The 8,073-nt window shown below is 39.4% G+C and overlaps 1 pseudogene; it reads left to right on the forward strand.

The window, feature by feature from the left end:
• Nucleotides 1-5,510: 5,510 nt before the first annotated feature.
• LOC150003170 (60 kDa heat shock protein, mitochondrial pseudogene) lies at nucleotides 5,511-7,273 on the forward strand (annotated as a pseudogene).
• The last annotated feature ends 800 nt before the right edge of the window (nucleotides 7,274-8,073 follow it).

Below are 8,073 nucleotides of genomic sequence, written 5' to 3' on the forward strand. Positions count from 1 at the left end.
AGAAAGAGATTTTTATTTTAAAAATCACCTACATTTGCAACATTTTGAAAATAATGTAAGCTTCTTGAGGGTGGGGATTTTTGTCTGCTTTGTTCACTCAGGTACCCTCAGTAACTAGAAAAGTGGCTGATAATAAATATGTGTTGAATGGATGAAACCTCATGGAAAAATTACACAACACTAAACAAAAGTGATGTCTGATGAAGATGCATGTAAGTCTAGGAAATAATGTTAAACTATCACAAAAAGTATTATTTTATGTAGATACAAAAATTAGAAGAAATATAAATAATTCTCTCAGTTAAGGAATTATGAAACAGTATCTTTAGTGCAGTCAAAGAAATATGAACTAAAAGAACCCAATTTCAGTGGACAAGCCGCCCTGCAGATTAATATGGGCATCAGGCCAATTAATCTGTTTGATGATAATGAGGATGGCTAAACTATTCTGAAAATAAATTATGACATTACTATATTATGTAAGTCATTCTGGTCAAGATAACATCATTACTGTTAAGAGTGGATAAGGTGGGACTTTGCCAAGACACTCAACCTGGAAAGAAAAAAAAAAGCACACAGACTTAAAAACAGACTACACATTTTGTTCTATTAACCACTAAAAAATAGCTAGTAAACATTACACTGTGAGAAGGAACTAATCTAATGCCAGCTCAATGGCAATGATCTACATGCTATTTATTCCCCAGGGTTTTCTAAACAACCAGTGCACCTTCCTGTCCTTGGGCAGTAGGTCTGGGCTTTCTAATTGGTTACTTGTCCTCAGTGGTTTCCTGAATGATTTTGAGACTCCAGTAACTGAAAGCAGGACTGGGAAAGGAATAAAAGGGAGAGAGGAGCTCTTCTGGCCTTGTGAGATGCCTTGAATGCCCTGGTTACATAACTATTAAGAGCATTATAATATCTTAACTTTGGTCAGCTAGACTGTAAAACAACTATCATTCTTTTATAATTAAATTCACCTCTTGAGGGTCAGATCAGAAATCGGATGTTTCTAAAACTCACCTGTTTTAAAAAGAAGAGAAAAACAAATGGGTTTGCTTGTTCTCCTCAGTCCATTGTCCTATATTTCAGTTAGGCAACATGATTTACTTTCCTGTGAAATGAGTTTTTATTTGGCTAAATCCAGAGGCAGCACTATAACACTCTAGCCATGTTTATGTAGCTATTGATGATGAAACTCGCTTATTTTAGAGGTAGCAGAAACATTACTACAAATAGATGGGAATAAAACTGTGTCAAAGCATCTAAATTACTGTCGTCGGCGGCGGCAGCCGTCCGTCTCGAGAGACGATGGTGTAGCTTCTTGAGAGTCTATCTGCACCGCCGAGAATGGCTGTGCAGTCCGACTCGGGAGTGACAATCCCTGCCACACTTGTTACAGGTGAAGGCAGATGGCTGTTGTTGCTGCTGTTGACGCTGCTTCCGCCTCGATCTTTTCTGGACCGCCTCCTCGTTGCACGCAGCCTCTGCGCGTGACGTACCTTGCCTGACCGCGAGCCTCCAGGCTAGGCGGTCGTCTGCTTGAACTTCCCATGTGTTGAGATTGATGGAGCATTGTGTCACGTCCTTTTTGCAGATGTCTTTGAACCGCAGTTTTGGGCGCCCTGTCATCCTCTGGCCTTCTGCTAGCTCGCCGTAGAGGAGGTCTTTGGGAATACGGCCTGCATCCATTCTTTTGACATGGCCGAGCCACCTGAGGTGTCTCTCACTAAGAACTGCATGCAAACTGCTCTGTATAAGCATGGTAACTAAGACAGCTCTTAGTGACTCCAAATACGCATATATTCCTACCATATCTGCACGTGTTTTATGTTTCTTGTGAAATGTTTTCAGTATCTTGCTGCAGTATTTTGGAGAAAAGGCCATGTTTAATGAAAGTGCTTCATAAAACTGTAATGGATATATTTTGGTTTATTTATGTTAGATAGAGCCACAGAATGTACAACAATTTGTATTTTCTGTCTCTCTAGGTGGTGATTCCATTAAAAAGTTTATGAAGAGTAAAATTATTTTCACAACAATCATTAAACAAATCTAGGCTTTATTGTTGAGCACCAAATCAGGTTTACCTCTTCCTAGCTGGTTACGATTATGTTGGCTGAAACTTCCTGAGAAGTACCCTGCAGCCGCAATTCAGGAAGAAAAGCATCTTGCACAGCTATTTCTTTTCATTTTGCTTTAGACTTTCTGCTTTATTCTTTTTGGAAATATTCTTGTTTTAGGAGAGAAAAACAAAAGCAACTATTAACCTCTGATACTTACTCCTGTGTAAATAGTGGGGTGTCTTTCACATACAAACTTTGGTTCTCAAATATCTCCCATCCTGAACAATTTAGTTCTTACTCAAGTTGTTCATGGAAAAAAGGTCTTGGCTGTTGAACAAAACTCCAGTTCTCTGCCCAATAATGCTTTGATGCTGATACCTGTATGACAGGTATTCACATGTCTCTCAGACTACAAAGGAGAAAATGCACCAGTGTGTGTCAGTTTACTGCTAAACCTTGCATTGTTGACATTTCAGGAAATTGTGCTGTAATATTTTCATAGTTTTTGCTTTTGTTGCTGCCTATTATTAAATACGTGCAGGAAGCCACCGTGGGTCCTAAGAAGGTTAGTGATAACAGCGAAGTGAAAAAGTAAGTTGTGAGAACAACAGTAGAACTTAAAAAAGAAATAATTGCAAAGTACGATAGAGGTGTTCACATGTCTGGTCTGGCTACTGAGTAAGGATGTCATAGCGAAAGTGACATTGGCACAATTTTAAAACATAAAGAGGGCTTCAGAAGAGCTGATGTTGCTAAGGGTATGAAAGTGTTCACAAAATAACGATCACAGGCAATTGAAGACGTAGAAAAATTATTACTGATTTGGATAAACCAAAAGCAGTTTGCCAGTGATAGCATCTTGGAGGCACTGATATGTGAAAAAGCAAAGATATTGCATGCTGACCTCCTGAAAAACACCCCTGGAATGAGTGCTGAAAGTGATTTGTTCAAAGCCAGTAGGGGGTGGTTGGATAAATTTAAGAAAAGAAGTGGCATTCATAGGTAGTGAGGCATGGGGATGCTGCCAGTTCTAACAAAGTAGCTGCTGGTAATTTCATGACAGAATTTCAAGAATATGTATAAGTGGATGGATTTGTTCCCCAACAAGAGTCCAATTGTGATGAGACAGGCCTCTTCAGGAAGAAAATGCCAAAAAGGACCTATATCACACAGGAGGGGAAGTCATCTCCAGGATACAAGTCAGTGAAAAACAGGCTGATGTTACTGGTGTGGGAATGTGAGTGGGGACTTAAACTAAAATCTCTACTCCTGTATCATTCTGAAAATCTGTGAATTTTCAGGAAAAGTAATGTTATAATGTTATGGAAAACAAGTTCAGTGTGATGTGGAGGGCAAATAGCAATGCTTGGGAGACCAAGCAATATTTTACTGAGTGGATTCATGAAGTGTTTACTCCATGTGTGAAGAAATACCTCTGGGAAAAATAGTTGTCATTCAGGGCACTTTTTGTAATGAACAGTGTTCCTGCCCATCCTCCAGGCTTGGAGGCCCAGCTGGTGGAGCTTCATTGCTGTTAGATTTTTGGCACCTACCAACTCCTTGTTCATCCCATGAACCAGCAGGTCATTTCTAATTTTGTGAAACTACACAAAGGCACTGTTTCAGAGGTGTCTGAGGTGGCTCTGAAACTAATTTAACCCTCAGGGAATTCTGGAGGAACATTTTAATATCCTTACTTGTTTGCGGTGCAAAGACAAAGAATGGGGGGGGGGGGTGTATTCCAGGACCATGCAATCAGCCTGGAAGAAATGGTGGTATGAATCTATTGCTGAAAGAGAATTTGAGAACTTTGAGGATAAACCTGAGTCTGTTGTGGAGGATATTGTGTCTCCAGGTAAGTCCATGGGTTTGGAGGTAGATGATGATGATGTGGAGGAGTTGGTTGAGGACCACCACACTGAGCTGACTACCGAGGAACTCCAAGACCTTCAAAGAAACAGCAACAGACCACAGCTGAGGAGCCTTCTTCAGAGAAGGAGGGAAGGGAGGCTATTCCTACTTCACTAGTCAAGGAAATGCTTGGGAAATGGGGAGAAATGCAAAGCTTTATTGAGAAATATCACCTTAACAAAGGAGTAGCAAACTGTGTGATTAACTTGTTTGATGACAAGACAGTGTTTCACTTCAGGCAAGTGTTAAAATGCAGGCAAAAACAAACATCATTGCATAGGTTTTTAGTGAGACAGAGGCTAAGTGAGCCTGAAGCAAGTTCTCAGGGAACAAAGAGACAAGAGAGAGAACTCCAGAGGAACAGCTACCTGACATTTTTGTGGAAGAGGGCTCCCCTTCAAAACAATAATTTCCCTCCATCCCTCCTCTCCATATTCAGTCATCAATAGCTCTCAACATTAAAGGAAACTTCTAGTGTGCATGTAAATTTTCATTTTTTACTGTACATTTCTTTTGTGTTAAATTTTCATTTACATTTCATGTCCTTTTTTTGTTTTTAAAGTATTTATAGATTAAACAGTACGTTAGACATGTACTATACTAATAAAGGTTAAAACAGAATCATTTGGGGATCTGAAATGGATTAATTTAATTTACATTATTTCTAATGGGAAAAAAAATGATTCGGTGTTTGAACAAATCACTCCTCAGTCTTCTGGAATGAATTAAGTTTGAGAACTGAGGTTCTACTCTACACAAGAACACCATGCTCTCCCCCAAATAGGTGAAATCAGAGATAGTATGAAAATGTATTTATTCTATAACATTTGGAATAAGTAGTTTGCCTTGTAAGACCTGATAACTAATCTAAAAATGTGTGGGAGAAAACCTGAACTTCTTAGTGTTCAATACTAGGATATGCGTAAGTTATGCTTAGTATGCTGTCCCTCTGACCTTCTCTGAAGTCCACTAAAGTAATATCATATGACTGCCAAATCTTCAAAACAGGAAAAATAAGATGCTGGTGGCATGAGGCCCAACTAACCAAATAATATTATTATCTACAGCAGATAAAATGATGCAGATAAAACTCTTAAGTACAACAGGTTTTGCCTCTATGATTCAATGCTGTAATTGTTTTTGGAGTCGTAAGCCTTATGACAATATGAAAATCTAAATTTAAAAAGGAAACTTTTATAATGTACCTCAATTATATAATTTCAAGCATTATATATCACTGATTTCATGAGCATATCCCAGATATCCTAATCCAGTGCTTTTCAAATGTTAACGGGCACACAGATCAGGGATTTTGTTAAAATCAAATTTTGATTTCATAGAGCTTGGAAAGGACCCAAGAATCTGCATTTATAGCAAGCACCCAGGTAATGCTGATGCTGCTGGTTCCCCACCATATTTTGGGTAGCAAGACCCTAAGCATTTTGTGTTTAAGAATGCCTGGTAGCTCTTTGCTGTGTGCTCTCTGCACTCTGTTCCTTACTCGCCGCGGACGGCCTACCTCTCTGCTCTCACACCCCGCCACTGCCTCGCAGAAATGCTTCGATTACACAAAGTCCTTCGACAGATTCGGCCAGTGTCCAAGGCACTGGCTCCTCATCTCACTCGGGCTTATGCCAAAGATGTAAAATTTGGTGCAGATGCCCGAGCCTTAATGCTTCAAGGTGTAGACCTTTTAGCCGATGCTGTCGCCGTTACTATGGGGCCAAAGGGAAGAACCGTAATTATTGAACAGAGCTGGGGAACTCCCAAAGTAACAAAAGATGGTGTGACTGTTGCAAAGTCCATTGACTTAAAAGATAAATATAAAAATAATGGCGCTAAACTTGTTCAGGATGTTGCCAATAATACAAATGAAGAGGCTGGTGATGGCACCACCACTGCTACTGTCCTGGCGCGCTCTATTGCCAAGGAAGGCTTTGAGAAGATTAGTAAAGGTGCTAATCCAGTGGAAATCAGGAGAGGTGTGATGTTAGCTGTTGATGCTGTAATTTCTGAACTTAAGAAGCAGTCTAAACCTGTGACAACCCCTGAAGAAATAGCTCAGGTTGCTACAATTTCTGCAAATGGAGACAAAGAAATTGGCAACATAATTTCTGATGCAATGAAAAAGGTTGGAAGAAAGGGCTTCATCACAGTAAAGGATGGAAAAACACTGAATGATGAATTAGGAATTATTGAAGGCATGAAATTTGACCGGGGTTATATTTCTCCATACTTTATTAATACAGCAAAAGGTCAGAAATGTGAATTCCAACATGCCTATGTTCTATTAAGCGAAAAGAAAATTTCTAGTGTTCAGTCCATTGTACCTGCTCTTGAAATTGCCAATTCTCACCGCAAGCCCTTGGTCATAATTGCTGAAGATGTTGATGGAGAAGCTCTAAGTACACTTGTTTTGAATAGGCTAAAAGTTGGTCTTCAGGTTGTAGCTGTCAAAGCTCCAGGTTTTGGTGACAATAGAAAGAACCAGCTTAAAGACATGGCTATTGCTACTGCTGGTGCAGTGTTTGGAGAAGAAGGATTGACTCTAAATCTTGAAGATGTTCAGCCTCATGACTTAGGAAAAGTTGGAGAGGTCATTGTGACCAAAGATGATGCCATGCTCTTGAAAGGAAAAGGTGACAAGGCTCAAATTGAAAAACGTATTCAAGAAATCATTGAGCAGTTAGATATCACAACTAGTGAATATGAAAAGGAAAAACTAAATGAACGTCTAGCAAAACTCTCAGATGGAGTAGCTGTGCTGAAGGTTGGTGGGACAAATGATGTTGAAGTGAATGAAAAGAAAGAGTAACAGATGCCCTCAATGCTACATGAGTTGCTGTTGAGGAAGGCATTGTTCTGGGAGGGGGTTGTGCCCTGCTTCGGTGCATTCCAGCTTTGGACTCATTAAGTCCAGCTAATGAAGATAAAAAAATTGGTATAGAAATTATTTAAAAAGCACTCAGAATTCCTGCAGTGACCATTGCTAAGAATGCAGGTGTTGAGGGATCGTTGATAGTTGAGAAAATTATGCAAAGTTCCTCAGAAGTTGGTTATGATGCTATGCTTGGGGATTTTGTGAACATGGTAGAAAAAGGAATCATTGATCCAACTAAGATTGTAAGAACTGCATTATTGGATGCTGCTGGAGTGGCCTCTCTGTTAACAACAGCAGAAGTTGTAGTCACAGAAATTCCTAAAGAAGAGAAAGACCCTGGGATGGCTGGGATGGGTGGAATGGGAGGTGGTATGGGAGGTGGTATGTTCTAATCCTGGAACAGTGCTTTACCATCATTAGAACTGTCAGAGGAAGCTCAAGGTGGTGCTCCTTACCTAGAACTTCAGAGAAGTCAGTTGAAGGACATGACTGAAGAAAAGGCTGGCTGGTGTTTAAGAAAATCACTATAACCATCAGTTACTGGTTTCAGTTGACAAACATAAAATGGTTTACTGCTGTCATTGTCCATGCCTACAGATAATTTACTTTGTATTTTTGAATAAAAATACATTTGTACATTCCTGATAACTAAGTGCAAGAGCCATGTACCAATATACTGCTTTCAACTTAAATCACTGAGGTATTTTTACTACTATTCTGTTAAAATCAGGATTTTAGTGCTTGCCATCACCTGATGAGAAGTTAAGCAGCCTTTCTGTGGAGAGTAAGAATAATTGTGTACAGAGCAGAGAAATATCCAATTATGTGACCTTTGTGTAATAAAAATTTGTTTAAAGTTAAAAAAAAAAAAAAAAAGAGAGAGAATGCCTGGTAGATTATCCAATATCGTACAACAGTTAGCTGTGGAGCCATGGAGCTCCTAGCAGATACAGAATATTATCTTCTTATTGCAAACACATATTAACTATTTCTATCGAAGGAGTTATCTAAAATTTTCTTTTAACGGCCTTCTACTGGGCATTTGGAAAGCAATCTTAAATAAGAGTAAGTGGAGTTTTTGTTCCCTTTTGATAAGAGATTGATTAATTGTTTGTGAAGCCTGGGTCACCCTCTAATTTGTGGCCATCTTTAAGCTGCACAGCTGTTCTGGTTCTTGTCTCCTGCCAGACTCATGAGGAGCTTGCACCTCTCCAT

The sequence above is a fragment of the Furipterus horrens genome, unplaced genomic scaffold (assembly GCF_987537825.1).
Source record: "Furipterus horrens unplaced genomic scaffold, mFurHor1.1.pri manual_scaffold_8, whole genome shotgun sequence".
Lineage (NCBI taxonomy): Eukaryota > Metazoa > Chordata > Mammalia > Chiroptera > Furipteridae > Furipterus > Furipterus horrens.